This window comes from Desmodus rotundus, chromosome 6 (genome assembly GCF_022682495.2).
Source record: "Desmodus rotundus isolate HL8 chromosome 6, HLdesRot8A.1, whole genome shotgun sequence".
Taxonomy (NCBI): Eukaryota; Metazoa; Chordata; class Mammalia; order Chiroptera; family Phyllostomidae; genus Desmodus; species Desmodus rotundus.
In genome coordinates this window covers 6919383-6945476 of record NC_071392.1, presented here as the reverse complement: position 1 = coordinate 6945476, position 26094 = coordinate 6919383, and the positions used below count along the sequence as shown (strand labels likewise).

Below are 26094 nucleotides of genomic sequence, written 5' to 3'. Positions count from 1 at the left end.
AATGTCACTTGACTTCCAGTACTGTATCGATTCTTGCTCTATAAAAAAGCATGCCAATATCCATCCCCTTCCATTTGCAGAACATTCACACTATCAAACATTTCAGTTACATCCTTTGATCTCCACAGAACTTTCTCTACTAACTATGCTATTTAATTATGAATTTAATACCAGAATGCACTATTCATTTTCATATATTTAAAAGTTAAATACAAAAATATTTAAACCATACTTACCTTGATTCCTTGAATTTGTATTTCATGACACTTAAAAGAGATTTTTGTGGGTGGTGGAATACTTCTCTTGAGGAATATCTTGAATTATGAGGTTTCATATTCTAAATTTGATGTGAACAAAATATACTCCAATATTAAATTCATATGAAACTAAATTAGTTTCAGCTTTTGGGTAAATTATATATTTTTCAATTTCATAAGAAAAAAATTTAGTTAATGGCTCTTTATTTTCCACATCGTTTCTCAATCCTCTCCTACTGTCCTTCAAAGGAAGAAAAGGCACTTGGGGGCTTTTTGAATATTACTGTTAACAGGGAAATGCTGCAGATTGCCTAATCCACTTCACAAAACACACATCCGAAATCTCAAGCTTCACCCCTACCACCCAACCTGACTAGTCTGCTAAGTTTTGTCCCTGTCGAAAACAGGACAGACTTGTTCTGTAAGAAGTGTCATCTCATTCATACTGTCAGTTGGGAGTTGGCTCTCCCAGAGAACCTTCTAGACCAAATACCACCCACATGTCCTTCTGCTGGCACTAAAGGCAGAAGTTCTCGAAAACTGGGAAAACCTTCTTACCCTTTCGCCAGACCAAATGCCTAGCAAATGGTAAAGCAAGGCAGGACGCAGGACAACAGAGAAACAAGTCTCTTCACCTGAGGTCGTATGTGCTGGAGAAGCATGAGGTCTTTGAACCGTGTCTCAGGCTCTTACAAATTCTGAGGCCTTGAACAAATCACTTCACTCCTCTCATTTACACAATTGAGGGTAATGTTTAATATCTATCTTTAAAATTGTTTTATGAATTATATAAGTTACACAGATGTGACATGGCTGGCTATAAAAATTCTCATCATCAAGTCAACTATCAGATTTTAATAGGTAATTCTTGTTCTGCTGACAAAGCTAGAACATTGGTCCATATTTATCATAGACAATTACCAAGACAGCAACATTTGTATAATACAGCACAGTTTACAAAGCACATTCACCTAAAGAATACTTTCACATATGCATATTCATATATTTAGGATATATTTTTGCCTATTGACATATTCTGGTTATTTTGGGGGGACGTTTTGCTTAAGAAACATTAAGGAGCTGTGTGCCAGAGTTCCGGCAAACTGACATTCTTAGTTATTTACCACATGTACATTGGACATACATATAATCCACGCTAGTACAGCAATTCTCAAACATTTGGGCTCAGGACCTTTTACATTCTTACCAATTATTGAGGACCCCAAAGAGTTTTTGTTGATGTGGAATATATGTATTAATACTTACTAGAAATTGAAACTAAGAAAGTTTAAAAATATCATTTGTTCATTAAAAAAATCCATTACATGTTAACATAAATAACACATTTTTAATGAAAAATAACCCTATCTTCCAAAACAAAAAGAAGTTAGTTTGAATAGTGCCATCGTTTTACATCTTTGCAAATCCCTTTAATATCTGGCTTAATATGAGCTAAATTATTTATGTTTCTACATTCAATCTGTTGCACTTACCACACTTTACGTAGTCTATGCAAAACTGCAGTATATGCTCATGAGCAAATGAGAATCAAAAAGGTTTTTTTAAAAAAAGCGTTAGTATTGGAATTAAAGTAATTTTGACGTCGTGGATCTCCGTGTTTCTCAGAGGCCTCCCCAAGGGCTCCCCTTCCCACACATTAGCCGCTGTGCTAGCGTCTAGTACCCAGTCACGACGGGAAGTACCTCCTGAATGAAGTAATGAATGCAAGACCCTGGGCTAGGTGCTGGAGATTAACAGCTGAACAAGAGTCCCTGCTCTTAAGGAGCTTCCACGCCACTGAAAGAAACAAGTATGGCTCTAGCTGCTGTGGCTCAGTGGATTGCGTGCTGGCTGCGACCCCAAGGGTCACCAGTTCAATTCCCAGTCAGGGCACATGCCTAGGTTGTGGGCCAGGTCCCCAGTGGGGGCCACATGATAGGCAACCACACAATGATGTTTCTCTCCCTCTCTTCCCCTCTCTCTAAAAATAAATAAATAATATCTTTTAAAAATTGCAAATACTTTAAAAAGAAACAAGTATGTATAAAACTGGGCTACCATAGGAGTAAATACAAGATACTATGGGAGGGAGGGTGCAGTAAGGGGGTATTTTGTCATTTTGGGAGATCAGAGAAGGCTTGTAGCAAGGGCTGAGACTGAAAGGAAAGCCAGGTAAGAAATCCAAGTGCCAAAAGAGTGAAGTGTCCCAGGCAGAGGGAACAGCAAGGCTTGCTAGAGTTTAGAGAGAGCCCAAGGCATGGTAGATTGGCTAGAAATGAGGAAACGTTCGTGTAAGTTTCCCGAGGGAAAGCCTGAAGACTGTAAACAGGAGACTGACATACACAGTTCAAGTTTGGAAAGGTCACTCTGGGTACAAAGCGAAGAATGAGTTGGAGTAGAACTGGGCAGAAGGCTACTGCACAGAGGTGAGGCAGGAGGGAATACTGGCACAGTGAGAACAGGAGTAGCGGGAATGGAGAGAAAGAAGAGATCAAACAAATATGAGAAGGAAACACTCACGGGACTTTCTGACGGCGACAGGGACGGGCTGATTATAAAAGCCCTATTTCTGGCTGAGGCAACTGGATTGATGATACCATTTAGAGTTTGAGAACAAAGAAACAAGTATACTGAAAACAAGGATTTCATTTGGGATACATTGTTTTGCGATACCTCGGAACATGAGCACATACATCTTGAAGGCAGTCAGGTATGTAGATTTGTGTAGGAAGGAAAGAGAACTAGAAATTTACATTTAGGAGTCATTGGCATTGGGATGGTCCCTGAATCCATGGAAATGAATGAGATCACAAAAGGAGAGCATAAAAAGTGAGGAAAGAATAAAGTGACAGGGACACAACTCTGAGGCACATGGACGTTTAAGTAACAGGCAGAAGGAGGAGGCCCTGGAAGTTAAAATACTGTAACATAAAGAAGCCAGAGGACAGCCAGGAAAGTGTGGTTTCACAAATCAAGGGCTGTGAATGCAGCAGGCCATGGTCACTGGTATCAAGTGCTGCAGAGAGGTAAGTAACGCAAGAAAAAGGGTCCACTGGATTGAACGGATATTAACGACTTTGTTGAGACTCTCAGCGAGTGGTAGGGACAGAACTCAGAAGCATCGAATAAATAATCCACTGAGGGGCGTTCTAGGGAAGACAGGAGGAGACAGAATCCAGAGGACAGGCATAACACATGGAGATAAAACACAGAGAACACTCGTAGAACTCTGTGCCGCAGGTGGGGCAGATACCTGCCTGCTGTGCTGTCTGACCTCAGTGGGGTGGGGTGGGGTGGGGTGGGGTGGGGTGGGGTGGGTGCAGGTAGGCGAATGCCTGTGGAGGTGGGAAGTTGTTGGGGTCCCTTTCTGATGGCTTCTACTCTGTGCTGAGCAGAAACAAGGGAGCCAATGAAAACTGAGGAAACAGTAGATATCAAGACATAAAACGAGCTGTTTCCTTAGATAAAATGTCCTTCGTTAAAAAAAATTACTTTGGAAACATTTCAAGTATACAGAATAGTATAGAAAATGATTACAATTTAACACCCATGTATCTTCCACCTAGCTTTAAGGTTTTGCCACATTTTCGGCAGAAAAGAAAACATTATAGATACAAATGAGCACTATTACACTCCCTCCTCTTCTTCTCTGTAAGCACCATTCTGAATTTGGTGTCCATCATTTTCCTATGACTTTGTTTTTAAAATTTTATGTATGGTATACCATATATGTCTCTCTGGAACCCCCCCAACATTATGTTAATGATTTCTATATTAACACTGGTAGCTTTAGGTCATTAATATCCATTTAGTACACTGTGTATGTCAATTTGTCCAACAATGTAACTTACTCGTCTCTTCTTCTGCAACGGATAAATTGTTTCACTAATATAAGCAATGCTGCTGTGAACATAGCTGTGCCAGCTCACACAGACATATAATTCCTTAACATGCAGCTTAACAGGAAAGGTAACACGTGTGCGTGAACTGTACAACAAAGACAGACATTCGTTTTCAGGACTGGCACAGAGCCAAGTGAAGCTACTTTCGCTAGAAAGCATTTGGAGATGGCTCCAATGACCGAGGGACAGTCACTGCTCCAGTAGGCCACGCCACTTTAGCCCTTGATTACTCTGTCACCCAGGAGTCCCACGTGTGCCCATTCATTCCCCGAACTAGAGTGTGAGCTCCACGAGGACAGGCCCGGGCCCAACAAGGGGAGACGACACAGCGTGACCGTGGAGTGGAAGCTGCGGCAGCCAACCCCCTGGCTGTGCCCGGCCACCAAAGAGACGGCGCTAGGCGAATGTCAGGACAACCAGGGCCTAATCTCACTTTCATACCCGAGTCAAGGAAGCGGAGGAAATGGGGCTGGATGGGAGGGGGCGTAGACACTTGCTTCCAAGTGTCTCTTCCTTTCACTCACAAGGCCGCCAGGTCAGTAGCTGGGAGCCCAGGCGTGGACAAGGCCCCCGCCCTGGGCGCCGCTCCCCAGTCTGGCCTCTTCCAGCGGCGCCTCTCTGCCTTACGCCAATTCCGTAAGGAGGCGTTAAGGCCAACCGGGCGGCATCCACCTCCTCAAAACGTGACGTGAACACGCGCGGGGCGGCACTCTCGGCGGCCATCTTTAATTCGGGCAAAACCCCACCCTCGCACCCACCGGCCCCTCCTTCTCGCCGTCCGCAGGCTTGTCAGTTTCAATCGTAACGTGGTTAAAACTCAGAGACCATATCGAAGAGACTTGCATAGCGGTCTGCCTACCCAGGACCTCTGAGGGACCAAACCCCGCCAGTTTAAACATGGCGGCTGCACCCAAACTGCAAAAGAGTGCGAACACCAATGAAGTCATGCTTGCCTCGGAGTGGGGCGACGAGGCGGGGAGCGAGAGATCTCGCGAGACCCAAGCCAGCCTCCGCTCGGCCCGGAAGCCTGCGCAGAGGGGCGGGGGCGGAGGAGGGAGCGGGAGTCGGGTGAGCGCCCGTGGAGTGCGTCCACTGTCGGCTGCGTAAGCAGGGCAGCGACGCCGAGCGGCTACGCCGCGGAATTGGCGTAGGCGCCTTTGGAGAATCCGCGGGCTGCGCCGCTCCCGGGCTGGTCGCGGAGGGGGAGGGGATGTCGGTCAGTGCGAGATCCGCTGCTGCTGAGGAGAGGAGCGTCAACAGCAGCACCATGGGTGAGCCTCAGCTCTGGGCCGCCGCGGCTCGGGTCGGCGGCTCCGGCCGCGGGGGAGCTCTGCGGCCGCGGGGCCGGGCCGGGGGGACGCCCCGGGGCGACGCCCCGGGGCGAGGCGAGGCGGGGGCAGCCGCCAAAGCAGTGGGGTGGGGGCGGCGGCGGGCCCGGGGCGCGGCGGCGGAGCCGGGGGGAGGGGAGGCGGCAGCGGTGACAGTTTGAATTGAACGTGAGGAGAGCAGCGGCGGCGGCATTTCCTGCGCCGCGGCGGGCAGGCCCGGGGAGCGGGGAGACGGGAGCCGCGGCCTCCGGCGCCGCGGCGGGAGCAGCCCGAGGGGGTCGTCTTTGCCCGGCCCGCCGGCGCCCGCGGCCCTGCTTCTCCCGTGGTCCGCCGCCTCGCCCGTGGCGAGCTTTCCTCGTGGGCGCGGGCCTGGCGCGAAGGTAGGGGTGGGTGGGCCGGCCCCGGAGGGCGGCGGCGGCGGGGCGGGAGGAAGAAGGATGCGCCGGGCTGCTGCTGCGGTGAAGGCGGCGGCGGCTGCAGCGCTGGGGCACCCGCGTCGCCTGCTCGCTCCCCGCCGCTCGGGGTTTCCTCTCCGCAGGCGCGGCCCCGGAGGCCGGCGGAGGGCGGGCGAGGCTTGAGCTCGGAGGGTCGGGAGCCTGGTTTGGGGCTTAATTTTTTAGGAAAAGGGGAGAGAACGCCAGCGAAGGGCGCCCTCCCGAGGAGTGGAAAGGTGGGAGGGTCGCTGCGGAAGGGAGGGACCCTGCGGGAGATGGGGCCGGGGGATGTTGGAGGGAGTGATTTCCTGAAAATATTTCAGTATTTTCAGGTATTCTCTTAGAAGCCCTTTCATTTTCTTTCCTCCCCCATGTATTGGAAAAAGAGCAAGGCCGCTTCATTCACATTTTCCACTGCCGAGTCCCATTTCATTCGGGCGTACAGCGGGAAACGGGCCGCGGAGAGTGTCCGACACGTTTTCACTTGCCGGGTCGCACCGCCCTGTTTCAACTCCGGGGTCGGGTTGTGCACGGCAAGTGATTCGTGCCATCAGGTGCTTGCTCGCTCACTGAGATAACTTGCTCTGGCGAGTTTATTGTTACGGTTCAACTTTGAACTTTGGGAATTCTTGTGGCTCTATTTTGATAAAGGGGGGGTATTCTATGGAGTGCCCTTGAGAGTCCAAATGAACGGGCAGTGCAGACTCAAACGCGCCTTGCTTGCTCCGCGTATTTCTGTGCACGCGGGCGAGGAATACGGCCAGCCCCCCCGCCCAGGGGTAGAGGGCAAGCTGGGGGGATTCAGGCGTCAGGTGTGCCGGTAGATACGGGTGAGACGAGAATCGCGGAAGCCCCGGAGACGGAAGGATGGTACCTGGCAGGATGGAGGCAGTTGCTGAGCTCCTTCCCGCAGCCTGCATCCCTCGTTCGCCGGAGAGCGAGGGGAGGGGCCGGGGAGGGCCGGAAACTCTTCCTCCCGCCCAGCTGTTGAGTGGGCGGGGCCGGGGGCGGGGTTGAGGGGAGGGTGAAATACACGTGGGCGCCGCACGGGTGGTTTGCACCGCCCGCGTCAGGCTGTGGTGGGACGACGTGGTGGAGCCTGGTCTGCTTCATACAGTTATTAAAAATACGGCGTGTGCTCCTAGGCTTACGGAACTGAAGTTCATAACTGACTCTGGAAATTCATTTTGTGTTCATCAAGTAGATTTTAATTTACAGAAAAGGTATATCCTTGTAATTTAGTTAAGAATTTTGGTTTCTGGTTTTGTTTGGAGATAAGGTATTCAGTACGTAACTACGTGAAAGGTAGTGTTACCAATAGATTATGTTTCAGAAGTTTGTTACAAAAGTTGCTTGGATTGATGGAGGTTCCCCCGTAGAAATAATCTTAAGTAAATCCTCGCCAGAACTTCGGAGCGAGTTTGAGACAAGGTAGGACTCCTGACAGACCTTAAAGCGGTTGTGGGGGGTTAACAGCAACACAGACAGCTGCTCCCCTCCACGTCCTGCCCACCGCACGCCCCCCCCCCCCCAAAAAAAAGCTTGGGGAGGTGGAAGAGTTAGAGCTGTGCTCTCCAAGGTCTCCGGGACGGGGGCGGTCAGAGAGAAGACCGCGGCAGAGCTCCTCGGTTTCGGACCCCTCGTAATTCCCTGGTACGCACACACTCACCGTGTGCGCTACTCCGGGTTTTGCCCGTAAGAGTATTTTTACCTACTAAATTGTCAGGTGAGAACTGTGTTTCACATTTTGAGCTAATAAGCTATCTTCAATTTTTGAATAGAGGTTGAAAACTTTTATTTTAACATTTATGCATTTTACCGAATTTTAAGACAAAACTTTTGGTATGTTCTTTTTTAATATACTAACTTTGAACTGTAAATGTCATAAGATTAATTGTACAATGAAGCTGATGTAGAAAAGATGTGTTTTTGCAGAGAAGAATTTTAAGGTAGCATGATTATAGGTTAGGCCTGCCAGATGAGAGCATACTGTTAAATGTGGACTGTTGGTCTCTACAGGGAGTTTTGCAGACTGCAAGTTGAGACCTCTTAGTTGGTCTTGAAGTCAGCTTTGTGGAGTTTTACTGATGCTTTTTAAAGAACTATAGAAATGACCCCTGAAAGTATAGTCTTTTACTGGTGCTTTTTAAAAAGTAGGGAAGAAATAGAAAGCAATACATTGTACTTAATAAACAATTTGGGGGATTAAATTTTGTTTTATAAGTATTGTTTGGGGTATAACATTTCTTTTTAATTAATGATTGTGGTAAAAAAGTTGGTAAAAACACTTGAGGTGGGGTGCAGTATGTCCAAGAGGTTGGAGGTCTTGGTGTGAGGAGGAAAGACTTTAAGTGCTGTTAAGTCCATGTGGCTTTGCCTTATTTGGATTCATTTATTCTGTGCTCCATATAACAAGTGTGGGTGGAGAGACCTGGGGCCTACTGCTTGAGAGGAGCTCATCTCAAAGTCGGATTGAGGACCACTGCACTGGGTGGTAAGAGAGCCATCGAAGGATCATAGGAAATGGAGAAGCAAGACTTTCTTAGCCATCTAGTCCATTCTTCTTCCTAGAACTCCTACCACTTAATACTTAGTGTTTTTCAGACGTGGGAATCAGAATCACCTAGGTAGCTTGTGTGTGTTTATCATTTAATTAATTTTTACAAAATGTGGTAGTTACTGGACATACAATATTACATAATACTAGGTCAGTATTTTCCAAAGCAGAATTAATGAACCTCATGCATGAGGGTCAATCAGGGCCCGGTATATAAGTGCCCTGTACAGGTGTACCATTTTTAATCTTGTAACACCGTATTTTTAGTTAACTTTTCGATGTTTAGATGCACAACTACTTACCATTGTGTTACAGTTGCCTACAGCATTCAGTGCAGTAACATGCTGTACAGGTTTAGCCTAGGAGCAGTAGGCCAGACTGTACAGCCTCGATGTGCAGTAGGCCGTACGCCCCAAGGTTTGTGCACATGCGCTCTGATGTTCACACAATGTTCTCGGAACACATCCCCATTTTAAGTGGCACATAGCTATGTGGATAGGCTGTGATTTGTTTAACATGTCCCAGTATTTTGTTTAATGCATCCAATATTTTGCTACATAAACTACGACATAATGAGTAACTTGGGCCATTGATCTTTTCTCATGTGTTAATATGTCATAGCTTCTGATATCTTTGACACAAGACACTATCAGTTAAAGGGGTAGCACTGGTAAGTTGTTACTGGCTTAGGACTTCAGCACTGAAGTTCATTCACTTAAATATATGTCTTACTAGGGAAAGTGAGTTAAATGCTGTGACAGTAGAAATAGAAAGCATGGTGATTAAGAGCTTAGATTTTAGAGTCAGGCCTGGGTTCATGTCCCAAAAACTTAACTGAACCTTGGGCAAATAAAACTTTTTGTTTCCTTCTCTGTAAAGAAGGACTCTAACATTATTGAAAAATTAAATGAAAATTAAATGAGATAATACATGGCAAGTTCTTAGCCGGGCATGTAACAAGCTCTCAAATCTTAGGGGATGTGTTCTTTTTTGAGAACAACAAGCTCTCAAAAAAAATATGACAATTGACAATTTACTTTTCTGCCTCCATTATAAATTTCTCAAAGTCAAGGGCTGCGATTTGTTCACTTTTATATTCCCAACCTGGCATTTACTTAGTAAATTACTTGTGATACAATTTAAAGGTAGGTATACAGTGGGAAGAGTAGAGAGGACACCTTTTCCAAAGTGGAAAAGATGACTCTCTAAAGGTGGGGGCAAGTGATTTGGCAGAGGAAGGGTAACTTATTCTAAGCTGAGAAATCATGGTGGTGTAAGTTATAAGGCTACAGAGGTAAGCAGAGATACTGTGTGCTATGTTGAGGATTTAGAAAAAAATCTTTATTGAAGGATTTTAAAAGAAGAGTGGTAACTATGAGCATCATGATAATTCCTGTAGGGAAAGAGAGCATCAAGGTGGAGCCAGTGAATTAAGGAAGGTTAAGGTAGCAGTTTGAGGAATAAAAGATGAAGGACATTAACTACGGCAGTGGCAAAGGACATGAAGTATAGGGGATGGTTGTGAGGTGCGTGGTATGTGAGGAGATATAAATGGTGGGTAATGAATCCAGAAATATCTGAGCTTTCTGGAGTGTATGGGTGATGAGTAAGTACCATCTCTTGAAATAGGTAATTTAAAACAGGAAACTGAGAGTCTTGGGGGACTTTCTAAGTGGTTTAAGATTATTATAAACTTACTCATTTGTGCTTTGAATTTTTATGTTTAGTATTTGAATATGACTTATTGAACAAAAGCTATACTGTAGTTTGGTCTTTAATTTGTTGGTACTGTTTTTGTTTTAAATTTTAATTTTAGTTTTTAAGATTTGGTTGGTATTTGCTTTGGTGAGTAGAGTTGAAGGAAATTGGAAATAAGTGATTTGTGTGAAACTTCTGAACCCTTTAAAGTAAGACAGACTGAAGTCACCCGTTTCTTGAGTAGTATTAAAATAGTAGTAGTATTTAAATAAGTTTATTTATTTAAAGTTTCTACTGGTATATTTCACAGCACTAGCTGTTTGGAGCCAAGGATAATGCTAGCTTTTCTTTACACAATGACATTTTGTATCTTTATGTATTCAGATTTGTATCCTTATGTCCATTGGATTGTAATCAGAGTTCTTTTTGAGAAAGATTTTGGTATAGATTAGCAATCAGTTTTAGAGAATATTGTAAATATTTTCTGTGACATCATTATTTATTGAATGGGGGCAAAACATTCATAGTAATTTCATCCTAGTGCTTTCTGTTTATACTGTTATTAAAATAACCAGGGTACTGCTTCACTTGTTACATGTAGCATTCTGGGATGTGAAGTGATCTAAACAAAGAAAAAATTTTCAGTAACTAATATATTGAATACCTTTAAACATCAGCATTTTAAACTTTTTAATTTTAATAAGTTTCATAGGTATATTTATTTCCTTTCATGATTAATTTAAACAAATTAACCAGGAGGCAGGGAAAGCCATTAAGTTATTTCAATCACTAAATGTTAATTTGTGTTCTTTTTAAACTACATATATATTTTTTCATGGTTGAAATTAGTGGTATATTAGTGGTTAGTGGTTCTTAAATCACGGTCAGGCATTGGAAACACTTCCAATGCTTGATTGACACTTGGAGGCTCATTAATTCACTAGGTGTGAAGTGGGGTTCAAAAGTGCTCATTGTCAGTGTTTTAGTTAATTCTGATGAACCAGTAGAGTTGATAACTTCTGGCATGAATTATCTATTATGAGGTAATATGTGTAAAAGTACTTTGTAATCTCTTAAATTTGACACAAAACCAAGATGATACTCACTTTAATATAGTTTTTGGTGTAACCTATATATCACAGGTGGCAAACACAAGGCCTTTGGGCTGAATCTGCCCTCCACCTTGTTTTATCTGGCCCAGCACCTTGTTGCCCCTAGTTAAGGAGTAGTTACGTCTATACAGTCCTAAAATTACATTCGGCCCTTTGAAGGCAGCCATGAGGCTGATGTGGACCACTGTGAAAATGAGTTTGACACTCCTGAACTATCTGAATTAAATATGGATTAAACATGTATTAAATATGTATATGGTATTCAGTGTTGATATCCTAATTTGCCTAGCCATTTTATGTTGTAATTTCAGTATTTTAGAATTATTTTAAAGAGTATCTTCAAGCAAACCTCTTCTGTTTTCCCTAGTTATTTTCCTGGGGTATTTGTTAGTTTAGTACATGAACTTGTTTTACTTTGTTTCTTACATTACTGGAGAGAGATTTATTATGTATAAACTAGTTAGCTTCCTTATTTTCAGAAGAATATACTGAACTTCTTAAAATCACGATCAGGAATATTTGGTTTTGTGCTGTAACATATAATATGGGACTATTAACTAATGCAGTGTGATGGTTATTTTTGCTTTTTAACATTGCTTTTCACCTTTTTCTGCTCCGTGGATGTATCTACTTGCCTCTATCTTTGAAGTTTGTGGCTATCCAGTTTGCTGTTACAAATCTTTGTGATTTAGTTGCTCAACTTTTATTTCCTGACTCATTTCTGTAGGAGGTTCTACTACCTACCAAGCATTGAGTTAGATTTCCATTTCTGTTTTCCAGCTACATTCTATATAGTTGAAATGCCGAGTGAAAACGGAATAAAGGAGAAGTGTTTCATGTTTTATGGGCATGGAAAATAAGGTGCAAATATAAAAGAACCTCAAAAACCAAAACATGTAGTCATTGTATAATTTGCAAAGATCATTCATGCTCAGAGGACAACTTGTAGTCTTAGTTTTCTTTTTGCTGAGAAGGGCGAATCTAGTAGTTAACATATCCCTAGCCTAAGTTTGGAAACAAGAGAACTTGGCAGAAAGGATGAAATTAGTAATCCTAGATAGAACTATAGTCAGTTCTGTTTGGGGTTTTGCATTAGAATATAAAAGTTGGTCTAACACAGAACAGCTAGGAATTACATTATGAGATGATTCATTCAGCTGAGAGCTGACAAGATAACTAGAATAACTTAGCTGCAAGGGGGACTCACCAGAAAGTTAAGTTTGCATTTGACCATGGTGTTGTCCCGTTAGAAAGATAATTACATAGACGTAGTTCTTTTTTTCTCCTTTTTGAAATTTTGGAATAATTTTAGACTTGCTGAAAAGTTGCATCCCCTACCTTTATGAAAATTAAGTATTTGGTCAATATGGAGGAAATGCAGAAAGAAATAACACAGACTTGCAAATATATCATATTATATGAGATAGATGTACTATCAACATTAGTACTTGCCTGGAGTTAAGGGAATAAGGGAGGAATTTTGTGCTTGATGGAAACTTTTATTTGAATCTGTTAGACATTTTGAGGTACGTCTGAGAGATTCCATTAATTTTTTTTCTTAGTTGAAAGGTGAGTGTGGACTCCATTTAACAAATAGAATCTAACCAAGATGAATAAAGGACTGGCTATCCTGTTGAGTAGTTTCCTCATTGCTCTTATTGCTTCCAGTCTCCCCATTTCATTTAATAAATCTTCATGAGATTATTGTACCCGAAATGCTACTTTCATAATTGGCCTATTATAGAGCTTTAAATATCTTTCTATTAATAGTATAGGCTTCTAAGGTTCTTGTTAACAATACTGTTTCCTGGGGCCTACCAGTAAGATTCTTCTTCTCTATTTCTAGGCTGAGGCCCGGGTATCTGTTTTTATAAAGCTCCCCAGATGCTTCTGATGACAGCCAGGATTGGGAATCACTTACCTTGCAATATAAAAGCCCAGAGGCCTTAATAATTGCACATTGTACTTATTGTGTGTGAAGTGGCGAATATTTCATATATACCTTACAATAACCTCATAAAGACATCATCTCAGTCTAAGGCTCAGAAAGGTAATGTAATTTACCCACCAGGGCATAGCTATAAGAGCAGATACTGGAATGCATATTTCTAGCTGTACTTCTATTGCTCTGTGATTCTGTGTTCCTTCATTAAAAACTGAGGCAGTCATTTCAGGTCTTCCTTGGTTTGGCTTTTTCCATCTATTAGATCAAATCTTGTTTTGTATTCTTGCCTCTACTTAGGCTATTCTTCTCTCCCTTGAAGTTCCATCATCTGTTAAGGAAGGCCCAGATCAAAACTACTCATTTTGGAAAACTTTCCCAAACTATCTGAGTCTTAGATGATCTTTCCCTTATTTTGAACTTCTTTAAGACAACTGTCTTAGTGGGTAGGTACTGTCAATTTTTATGTATTAGTTGTTTAATACTACAAATATTGTTTGTGGGGTGGGATTGCGATGGCTGGTATGCTCTCCCCCCCCCCCGCCCCCCCCCCCGCCGATTTCTGCCTTTATTGTATATAGTACAGATGATGAGTAGGATGCTGTTTTTATAATGAAATATAAGTTGGAGATGTTGGTTATGTATATGAGTAAAATTAGAATTTATAGTTTTGAGGTATCAAATTATTTTGATTACTTAGTAGCTCAACAAGTCAGGTTTCTCAAGTCTTTGGTTGTAGAATAAGTTTATAAAAATACATAAACATTTGCCATAATTTATTAATAATTTTAACAATAATATAATTTGGTTTGCAATAGGTTTTTAAGATTACTTTCTTAGGAACTGTATTAATCTGCTTGGGCTTCCGTAATGGAGTACTGAAGATTGGGTTGCTTAAAACAACTGACATTTATTTTCTCATAGTTCTGAGGGCTGGAAGTCCAAGATAAAGGTGCCAGCAGGTTTGGTTTCTGGTGAGGTCTTTTCCTGGCTTGCATATGGCCACCTTCTCAGTGTGTTCTCACGTGGCCTTTACTCTGCACAAGTGGAAAGGAAAGGAGAGAGATGTCTAGTGCCTTTTTCTCTTAAGAGTATCAGTCCCATGGGATCGGAGCCCTGCTTCTTTAAAGTCTTTTTTGAAAAGAATATAAAATATCTTACTAATTTTTATATTGATTGCATGTTGAAATGTTTTGGGCATAGCAAGTTAAATACATTATTACAATTGATTTTACTAGTTTCTTTTTGCTTTTTAAAATATGACTACTAGAATTTTTAAATTAGTGTAGCTTGTGTTATATTTCTAATGGACAGAGCTTGTCTAGCATAAGTTGAAAACTCACTGCTTTCTGAGGAAGTACATTTCATCTTTGAGTAGCTGTCGCTATTAATTTTTTCTTCCTATTTTTGTATGTACCTGAAGTTTAATATTTGTATTCAGAAGTTCTGATTTACTCCTTGGGACCAAAAAGATAAATCTACTTTTTCTTTTTAATATTATTATTTAATAGTTTGAAAATAGCCCTCTTGAGTCTTTTGTAGAGACTTTTAGTATTTCCACACAATGGCAGGGAGTTATGTCCTTCTAACCATTGTTGTTACTTGCCTCTGAACTTTATTTGGTACATATCCCTGCTGACACCCAAAAACCGAGTATCTTGTGATCTTACAATTGCAGATTAGCATACAACCATCTTGTCTCATTTTACTTGCTATATAAGTTTGTTAATGAGACCCAAAGTTAAACTACCTTTTAGGGTAGCTATTGATTTATGGAGCTCAGTGTCAGCTAAGATGTCTCTGCTTATTCCTCTTACCTGCTATTTTTTTTATCTTCTTCACTTTTGGTAGGGGGTAATTAGAGGAACTTGCTGATTGGCTGAAAAAAAGTCCTACCATTTTCTTATTTTTGTAGTCTCATTTTATATTTCTGATCTTACCTGAAACCTTGTCTGTCAGATTGTGGTTTGGGGGTGGAGAAAAAGGACATGGTTTTAGGTCCACGTATTTCCACGTTAAATTTCATTGGGTTCTGAGTGTGTCATAGGATGTTTTTGTTACCTTTCTCAGCTTTTATCATCTGCCAGTGTGACAAGCATATCGTTCTTGTTTTTGTCAATTGAATGATGTTATCTGGGTTTAATTACGGATGGATCCTTATAGTGTATAATTCTGTTGAATTTGACATACAACTAACCAACTATTAGTCCATCTTATTTTACAGTTTTCCAGCCTTATTTTTCTCCCTTGGTTGTAGTCACATCATGATTGAAATCTTTTCAGAGTTATCTTCTATAATTTTTTCCTTTGCAATCTAATGAACTTGTCAGAAATGGAAAATAAAGAACATCTGATTTATCTATTTAAAAAAACATACTAACCTGTGGTGAACATGACTTCATTTTCTTTCTGTGTGATTTTTTAAAATGGAAATGCTTCAGGTTTCTCAGTAAAACTTGGAAAAGAGAAGATATTATAAAACTGAATTATCTCCAAATCCAGTTAGCAAAATACAACCAATGTTAAAATTTGCGTATATTTTCTTTCAAGCTTTTTTTTGTAAACTATTTAAAAAGCAGTAATTGGTTATGGCACATGATTGCATTTTTCTTTGGTCCTTAAGCTAAGTCACAGGTAGGTGTGTGTGTAACTTTTTCAGAGATTGCCAAACTATTTTCCTACATAGTTGTAACAGTTTACGTTCCCATCACCTGTGTATGAGAGGTCTAAATTGCATCGCATACTCACCAGCTCTTGCGGTGGTCACTCAATTTTAGAATAGAATTGTAGAGATACCTCATCGTGATTTTAATTTGCATTTTCCTGATGACTAAGGATGTTGAGGGTTTTAACCATGGTCTTATTTGTCATCTGTGTCTTTGGTGGTTAGTTGAAATGTTCGGTCCATTTTTAAGTTGGGTTATTTGTATTATTGAGTTGTATGTTTTAGATATTAGTCCTTTGTTGAACTATTCAAATAACTTATTTCTCATCATATTGTACTTTTATCCACTGTCAATAATTCTTGCCTACCCAGTTATTGGGCTATTTGCTTTAATAGTGATTTTCTATTCTAGATTTTAAAAATTGGATTCTTTTGTAAAGAAGAACCATTCTTAGGTATTCATTCATTCATTCATTCAGTTATTTGTTAATATTGATATAGGCATGTGAATATTAATTTTGTCAGATTGCCCTGGATTTGACTATTGAGAGCTATTTCAAGTTGGCTCCTAATCATACTTTCAACATGCCCCATCAATTTTTTTGTGCACTTCCTTACTTTCTGGTTCATCTTATATCATTCTTTCCTAAGCCCTGGAATCAGTCATTTCTCCAAGGAGTCCAGGTTCCTTTATTTGGGAATAGTATTTAGAGTGCAAAGTCTGAACACTAAAAGTGGTCATTGCTTTTGTGGTATCATTGCTTCTAGGTGTCTTTAGCAGACCTAGGAAATTGTGTAATTACATACATTCACACATCCATATTAATTTCTATATATCTAGGTGAGTATAAATACTGTATGCATGTATATTGATGTAAAAACCATGAATTCTTATTGATACACCAGTTCCAGTCCACTAACACAAGCTTCAGTCTAGTCTTCTCTGTTCCCTATTTGTCACTCCTTCCTTCAACAGTGAAAAACCTGGCTCTAACCCACAGTTTATCTACATGTTTGTTCAATTTTGGTATATACATAAATGTAGATTCAGAATTGCTGTTAAAATATTTACTTACCAGGGTATGGTATTTGTGTATATTTTTTGTCTTTTGTCTTATAAAGTCAAAATACAGTTTTGTTATTTCTTTTCTTCCCCCTCTGATAAATATAGTTATGTTACTGACTTGAAATATGGTTAACTTCATTTGTTACTTCTCTTCTAGTTTATTTTGTGTTCTTCTCACTTCCTGGCTGATACTGGTTATTTTTTTAATTGGAATACATGAAACATTATTTTGGTGTTAATAGTCAGTTCTGTAAAACAGTATGTCCAGAAGCCTCCCTCACACCTTATATCTCTTTTTACCTTATTCTGATTTGCCCTTTCTACCACAGTTCCACCTATTCATGTGGGTAATCAATCAGTCTCATTAGTGTCTGGTTAAGTTTTTAGTTTCGTCTGATATTTTTGCATAAATGAGAAGATACATGGAACAAAGGAGATATAAAAATCATATGTGAAAGGTAGTGTGCAAATTCTGTTTCCTTGTTTATCTTCTGTCTAGTTGTTTTATCCATTTTTTAAAATGAGGTATTGAAATCCAGTTACTGTCGAATTGTCTTATTTCTCCCTTCCATTTTGTTAGTCCTTGTATTTTTGGGTTCTGTTGTTAGGGGCATATTTGTTCGTAATTGTTATGCCTTCTTGATGAATAGATATTTTAATCAACATAAAGCATTCTTTTTCTGTGGTAATGATCTTTGTCTTCAAGTCTGTGTTGTAGCCACTCTCTTTTTTTATTACTTTTTCTAAACCTTTTCTTTCAAGCTGGTGTGTCTGTGATTCTAAAAAGTATTTCTTACGGGCACCATAGAGTCGAATCATGGTTTGTTTGTTTTTTAAAATTTATTCAGCCAATCTTTGCCTTTTGGTCGGAATGTTTAATCCTTTTACATTTAATTAAATCTAAGTACACTAAAGGGTAAGATTCATGTTCTTTTTAATAATTTCTATCTCTTTATTGATACTTGGTATTGGCAGACATTGTTCTCCAGCTTTCCTTTAGTTTTTCAGCTATGGTTTCCATTCGTTTTTGGAACATATTTAAAAGCAGATTCAAAGTCTTTGTCTAATGTCTGGGTTTTCTTGGGGATAGTTTTTATTGATTACTTTTTCCCCTGTACATGGACCATACATTCTTGTGGGTTGTTTTTGTTTGTTTGTTTTGCATTTGTCATATTTTTTCCTAGAAAACTGGAGTTTTAAATAATACATTGTGGTGACTCTGGTCAGATTCTCCTTCCTACCCACACCCCAGGGTTTATTGTTGCTATTTGTTGTTTAGTGACTTTTGGGGAACTAATTCTATAAAATCTGTTTTCTTTGTGATGTGTTGTCATTGAAATCTCTGGTTATCTTAGTGGTTTGGTTATCTCGTGGGATCTTTCAGGATTTTTTGGGAATGGGGCTTTGAAGGAGCCTATTCTGCCTCCTCTCCATTTGCTGACAGGCTGCTGATTTCTCTCATTTTTGCTTGTTGGTCTTGAAGGCTACTGTGGAGCTGGGGAGGGGAGGGGAGAATGGGCAAGTTAAAATGCAACAAGAGCTGCTGTTTTTGGTTTGTTTTTTTTTTTGCTGAGATTCAGTTCTTTCTATTGAGTAAGGACTCTTCAGATTGCTGCAAGCCTTTTAATTTCCAGGGTTGTGAAGAAGTTGATTTTGATAATTTTGCCAGTTTTCTCATTACTTTAAACAGAGAATTTTCTGAGATCTTTTCTTGCCAGTTTCTTTAATGCCATTCCAGTCTCTGTTCTTTTAATTGTTCTCCAGTGTATACACAAGAAAATGTTTAAGGGTATGTAATAATGTGCCCACTACTACAGGTCTCCTCTGCTATCCAAAAATAGAATGTTCCTTTGAAGCCTTTTATAAACTGAAATGTGTGAAGTAAAGAAGCAGTTATTTATATAGAAAAATTCTGAGTGTTTCCAGATCCCCAAAATAACCTAACAAATCATACTAAATATGCTTAATTACGTCCAGTTTTACATTAAGCATAATACCCTTAGTGTTCTCTTTGGTTTTTCTGATACCTCAGGACACATCTTGATAACAGATGCACAAAATAAATTGAGATAAAATATATCTTCTAATAGACACAATTCAAAGCTATAGCAGCTTGATGTTGAGATGGTGAGTGAGTAGTTCCCTGGGGAAGGAGCTTCTAAGTGCCACTGTCGTGGCTCTAGGTGTGCCTCCTGTGTAAAGGTTTGCTGTAAATCAAACACTTAATGCTATTCCCCTCACACTTTCTTTTCCCCCAAAAGTAAAAACCCTTTGGATTTCTTTTGTTAGTGAAAACAGGTACTAATGTAGGGCTTTCATAAAAGTGAAGTGGCATAATGTGAACTTTTGAAAAATGGGGGATGCCTGTAATAGTTTTTCCATTCAATATATAGTTATTTTTCCTATCCTTCTAAAACTTTTCTTTTAATGGCTGGGTGGTATTTTAATATATGGGACTACCACTATATTTTGTTCACTTGTCTTGAGAACTTGGTTTTTACAGTTTTTTTACTATTGTTAAGTGTTCTTTTATTTAAATTTTACATCCTCCCAAGATTAAATTTGTGGAAGTAGAATTTGTTGAATCTGAGAGCATGAAAATTTAAGCTTTTGGTCTGCATGCTCTTCAGGGAAGTGTTTTAAATTTTATATCACTAGTCATGTAGCAGAATTCCTATTTCCCCACATCCTCACCCAGTATAGGGTACTACTTACTATTCATTTCAGTTTGCACTCTCCAGTAGATCTTTTGGCAGTGATGAAAATGTTCTTTATCTATGAGATGTATATGTAATATGATGGCCACTAACCTCATTTGGTTTTTTTGTCCTTGAAATGTAAACATTTCTAAATGAGGTGTGCTATACCTCAAAGATTATCTAAAAGAAAAGAATGCAGAATAATGAATCATACAAAATGAAGCCTAATAATTTTTTATATTGATTGCATGTTGAAATGATAATGTATATGCATTGGGTTAAATAATATATATTAATAAAGTTAATTTCACCTTTTAACTCTTCCTTAATATGCCTACTAGAATATTTACAGTTACATATATCATTTACCTTGTATTTCTATCAGGCAGCACTGGTTTAGACCATAGACCATTCTCTCTTTAAAAAGTCCTGCTTATTTAAAGCCTGTGCTCTTTAACAGCTTCTTAAATTTGTCAGTTTCCATATCTGTGTTTTCTCCTTATTCATTAAAGGTGGCACTGAGCCCTGGCTGGTGTGGCTCAGTGCATTGAGTGCCAGCCTGTGAACTCAGGTTGCGGGTTCAATTCCCAGTCAGGGCACATGCCTGGGATGCAGGCCAGGTCCTTGGTTGGGGGTGTGTGAGAGGCAGCCAACTGATGTTTCTCACATCCATGTTTCTCTCCCTGTCTCTCTCCCTCCCTTCCCCTCTCTCTGCAAATAAATAAACAAAATCTGTTAGAAAAAAAAAGATGGCACTGAACACTCAGTTTTCCTTTCCTCCCCAAGTTCTATCATCATCCTGGGGCCTTTTTAGCCCTGATGTGTAAAAATCCTTCAATAATTTAGTCCTATATCTTTTCAGTTGTTCTTGACCCGTCATTTTAATGGCTCCATTTTGTCATTATCTGGAACTTTTGTTCCACTTCTAAAATCTTAATTTTATGGGCCATTCTAACCACAGTTTCAGTCTTTTAGCTGTCTTCCTTACTACCTTTCATCCTTGACCCTCTTTGTTTTTGTTCACTGAAATATTTCAACTATATTTCTCAACTTCCTTGATCCCTTGTACTTTTGTTTACTCATTCTGCAAAATAACAGTTTCAGATGCATCCTACAACCTGTTGGCTTATACTGAGTTACTAATTGCTTTTAGAGAAAGATTCCATGTATACATTCACACAGATTTGTGGTCTTTAGTCTTAACTAGTGGACAGAATTTCTTGACTAGTTGCTCTGTATTCCTAGCCTTCCTCCCTGTTCTTATGGTTTCTGATTTAAATCTTTACCTCTTAAAATTCCCTGGTCTCCCCTCCCCATTCAAGATTAGCAAGTGATTTTATCTCTGGTGCTTATAGAAAGTTGAGAACATTATATCCTAATTTACCTATCTTTTTTCAGCTACTTGATCTTTTTCATTAGCATGTTTTTAAATACTTACCTGAAGATATACTTACTGATTTTAGAGAGAGAGGAAGAGAGAGACACAGAGAGAGAAACATATATGTGAGAAACATTGGTTGCCTCCTGGATGTACCCCAGGCTGGAATAGAACTAGTAACTTAGATATGTGCTCTGACTGGGAATCAAACCTACAGCCTTTTGGATGGGATTACGCTCCATCTAAGCCACACTACTAGGGCTCTGTTAGCATTTAAACAAATGCAACTATTTTTTTTTTTTTAATTCTTAAAACCCTCCCTTGATCCTGCGCTATCCTCTAGTGAACTTGTTCTTCTCTTCACAGGTAAGCATTCAGAAAGAATTGTTTACACTCACTGCCTACAATCATTGACTGCTTATTTACTTCCAACCTGCCTTTTTCTTCTGTCTTTCCACTGCTCTGACAGTGGTCCCTGTTAATATGTAGGTTCTTCTGTATCTTTATATTGACCAGTCCAGAGCATCTGGTACAGTTGATCACTTCTTGAAGAAAGAGGCCACTACAGTTCACCTCTTTGAACTTCTTTCATGAACTACTTCATTCTTTTCTCTCTCACTTTCTTCTAGGTTTGTGTAGGTGATTTTGGTATTGGTTCTGGACTGCTTCCTACCTTACGTGCTATATTTGCATTTATACCCTTGCCCTCCTACCATTTAAATGTTGATTGCTTAAAATGTTAGTATCTGTATAATCAAGACATTTTTAGAACATCTAACTTTTATGTACACAGCTGTCTCCCTAAAGTTCAGTTAGCACCTTAAACTCAGATAATTGCTGTCTTTAACAGTTGGTACCATTATTAATCCAGTTGCTCAAACCTAAATTCAGAAACCTGAATCTTAGCTTCCCACAAGTTAGTTACAGAGACCTGTCAGTTCATCTCAGTATCTAACCCAGCATTGCCCAGTAGAAAGAAAGTAATGTAAGAAACTAATGTAATTTAAGTTTTTTCTAGTAGCCATTTTTAAAAAACAAAAACATGTGATATTAATTTTAGTATTTTATGTAATTTAGCATCTCTGAAATTTTATTTTAACATGCAATCAATATAAAAATTAGGGTTTTTCATTGGTCTTCAGAATCTGGCATGTGCTTTTACACTTACAGTGTATTTCAGTTTAGACTAGCTAAATTTCAAGTCTTCAGTAACCATGTGTAGTTCGTTGCTACCTTATTGGACATTAGAGTTCCAATTTATATTTCTCTTCATCTCCACTGCTTCAAATCCTAATTTCTTCCGTGGGCAACTACAGCAGTTCTTGGGATTGCTAGTATTCTCTCCTCCAGTTCAACCTCAATATTTTTTAGTGGTAATTTTCTAAAATATGAATATGACTGCATATGAATTAGTGTTAATTGTGTGTTCTTCTGCTTCATATCCTTTAATGATGTACATAATTTTCAAGATGAAGTCTAATCTAAGTTCCTTGACTTGGCTAACAGTCCTTCATGATCTGACTTTTGCTTAACTTTCCTATGCTTTAGCTTCTAGGCCCTGAAAATAAGTTGTATTGAACTGTTTGCAATTCCTGTAAAGAAATCATGCGCTCCTCTTGCTTTTGGGCCTTTGTAGCTACCAACTAGTCTGCCTAAGACTTATATTCTCCAGCACCTACCCACATTTCTTATCAGACCCAGTCCTACTAGTCCTTCAGGATCTGAAAGATCTGACCCCTATCCTGAGGTCAAATCCTTCCTTTTTTTGTTCTCATAGCTATCCTACTGTGCTTGCCTACACCAGTTGTATTTATCACTGTGTTATTATAATTGCCTCCTAACTTACCTGACTTTAGACTCTTAGTTTCAGAAGCAGGGACCTTGTTTTTATTCACTTTTATATCTGTAACTGCTGGTACGTAATTGTAAGTGTTCAATAGCTATATTGAATGAATGAAAAGTGTGGTCAGTAAATTCTATAAGTAGAGCTCTAAATTCCAAGTTCAGAATGAAGAAAAATATATTTAAATTTTGAGTTACCCCATTCTGACGTGTGTTCATAGAATTAAATATTAAAATCTTTTGAACAGATTAACCAGGAAGTGTGGAAGTAAGACAATAAAAGTTTGTTCCCTCAGTACAAAGTCACTTATCTCAGTAAGAAAGGGGGAAGCAGGGAGCATTCAAACTAAGACTTGAACCTTTAAAAATATTGTAGGGGAGGGGACATCAAAGCTAGTATTTAGGATATCTTACTGTTCTTGTTACAGTAAACTTAGAGTCAGGGTATTTTTGTACCACTTACATTTAAAATTTTTAAAACATTTAATTGATGAAGTTCTTTCATTTTTTTCCTTGGGTTATGTAAGAGATGGTAAGAATTTTACTATCCATGTGTATGATGTAAGGCTTCACTTAAGAACAACACTAAGTAGTAGACAAGTAAATCTATGAATTAATGGTTTTTCCTTTTGTGTAGTGTATATTTAGAATTACTTAAATTTTAGGAGAAAGAAACTTAATTATTTTTGTCAATGTGTAAAGCAATATACAATATACCTGTGTTTTAAAACCTACAGGGGTACAAATTGAACTTGAAGTTATTTAGGAAACCCCAAATGTTTACCTTTGAAATGGAAAGTTATTGATAGAAACCTTGGATCTTTGTAGCCTGATTTTTTTTTTAATTGCAGTTACTAAGGGGAGAGATAGAATTCTGGTCTTATTAAGGTAATTTGGGCTAAACTTTTCATTTTGTAAAGGTGTGTTGAGGGGGAAATGAAGGTTGTTTTTTTTTTTACTAGATCCTACCAGGAATACTCCTTAATTTCCCTCAAATTCTAATTTTGTCAGGCTTCCAATGTGTTACAACACTCCTTGATAAATTTTATTGTTGCTGAAAAGCATATTTAGCAATTTCCAAAATAAGTTGCTGCTTTTCTCTTTGGGAAAATTTATCAAAGTAAATATTAATATTCAAACCTTTAAAAATGATAATGGGATTTTTAGGTGTCACAGTTTGGGTAACTTTATTCTTTGGAATAGGAACAAATGGCAAGAGACTATAAAGGATTTCAAAAGGTTCCAATAAACTACCCATTGGTACTTGCGTGAAATATCTTGTTCTTCAAATATAATTGATTTCTAGAAATAAGGTTAAATAAGTTTAACACTGAAATTATTGGATGTTGTGTTTATTATGTTGACTTTTCCACAGGCACTGACACAACAGGCAGTGGAACTGCAATTTGATTTTCTATGAATTTTTGCATAGAGATTTGGCATCTCTATATATTGGATTGGTCAAAAAGTTCATATGTATTTTTCCATAAAATAAAAGGCATATTTTTCATTTTCATGGTTAACTTATTCATTTGGGTATTTTGAGTATTTTGGCTATCTCCCACATTGTAGAACATTGATTGTTCTTAATAATGTTTCTATTTGATCACTATCAACTTCAACTGGTCTACCTGACCATGGAGCATTATCCAGCAAGAAATCTCCAGCACAAAACTTCACAAACCACTCTTGACACGTTCAGTCAGTCACAGCATCTTCTCCATATACTGTACTAATCTTTTTTTTTGCATTTTAGTTGCCTTTTTACCTTCCTTGAAATAATAAAGCATAATATGCCAAAAATGTTGCATATTCTTTCCTCTTCAATATTAAAATGGCTATACAGAACCCCACCAACTTTGATACTTTTTTAAAAATTATTTTATTGTTCAATTACAGTTGTCTGCATTTTCCCTCTTTCCCTCGACTGCTCCTCCCAGCCCCTGCCAGTTTTTTTAATGCATGCTGATATGTCAGCTTTTACAATAAATACAATGTAACAAAATTGTTTTGAATGAAGTTAAAGACACCTAAGCACTACTAGAGCAATCTTTCGGAAAAAAACAAATGAACTTTTTGGACAAGCCAATAACTAAAAGGTTTTATAAATGTACATATAGCTTTTAGAAAATATGATTTGATAACTGTTTCTTGTTATGTAACTGATGCTTGAAATCAAATAATACTCTTAAGACCTAAAGGTATTTTAGTAAATGTATTTTTATCTATCTTCACATGCTTATAAATGTCAGAGTTGTATCACTCACACCTAAAAATAATGTTTCTTTATCCAGAGATTATATTTCACACTGGCACTGTGAACATTTCATTTGTGCAGGAAAAAAGCATCAGTGGGTACTTAAGTCTTGTGAATTACAGAGTGTTTGATTTTAGAGTTTGTGGTAAGGAAAGATTCTTACTATATATGAAAGATCTATATGTTTCTTCTTTTGGCACAGCTTCTTCCTCTGAAAATGTATTTTAATTATTCAGCTTTTAATATCACCTGTGTATTGGCACTTTGTTAGGAATGTAGAAATGACATGGTTCTTTCCCTCTGAAAAATTAGTCATGTGGGGACTGACAAGTAACATGTTTAATTTTACAATTATTTAAAATGTTATAATAGTTACATGGAATTTTTTTTACTCCCAACATAGTCACTTTTCTTCCTCACGATGTTACCAAGATTGCTCTTATCCAAAGTTACCAGTAACCTTATTTCAAAATCTTATGGTCACATCTTTGGTATTTCATTTGACCTTCTGGTAGAGCTTAATGCAGTTGAGTGATCTTGAGCCAGTGGTTCTTCCTCACTGATTGATTTTTCTCATTCTTTCTCTGCCTAGTATCTATCTCAAGGTTGGAGTGCTCCAGGTCTCTGTCTGGACCCATTTTTATATATAGTCTCTCCTTGGAATTCATTCCTCCCCTACTACTATCTATATGCTTATCATTCCAAAATCTCTATTTTCAGCACCAACCAACCCTAGAATTTCTGTATTCATCTATGTAACTGACTGCTGGACATGTCTTCTTGAATATATAATAGACACCTTATACTTAACACGTTCGAGGCTGTTTTTGATTTTGGCAATTTTGGCTCTCACTTCCCAGCCTTTTTCTTCTCTGTTTTACCCCATTTCCCTAAGAGATATCACTAGCCTTGGAGTTGTCCAAGCCAAAACCCTGTAGTTATCTTTGGTTTCTTTTT

The 26094-nt window shown here is 39.0% G+C and overlaps 1 protein-coding gene across 1 annotated transcript in view; it reads left to right on the top strand.

The window, feature by feature from the left end:
* The first annotated feature begins 5234 nt into the window (after positions 1–5234).
* SEPTIN7 (septin 7) overlaps positions 5235–26094 on the top strand; it is a 76857-nt gene continuing 55997 nt past the window's right edge. Inside the window, exon 1 of the mRNA XM_053926265.2 lies at positions 5235–5430. The gene's annotated coding sequence lies outside the window, so the exon portion shown is untranslated. The remainder of the gene's footprint in view (positions 5431–26094) is intronic.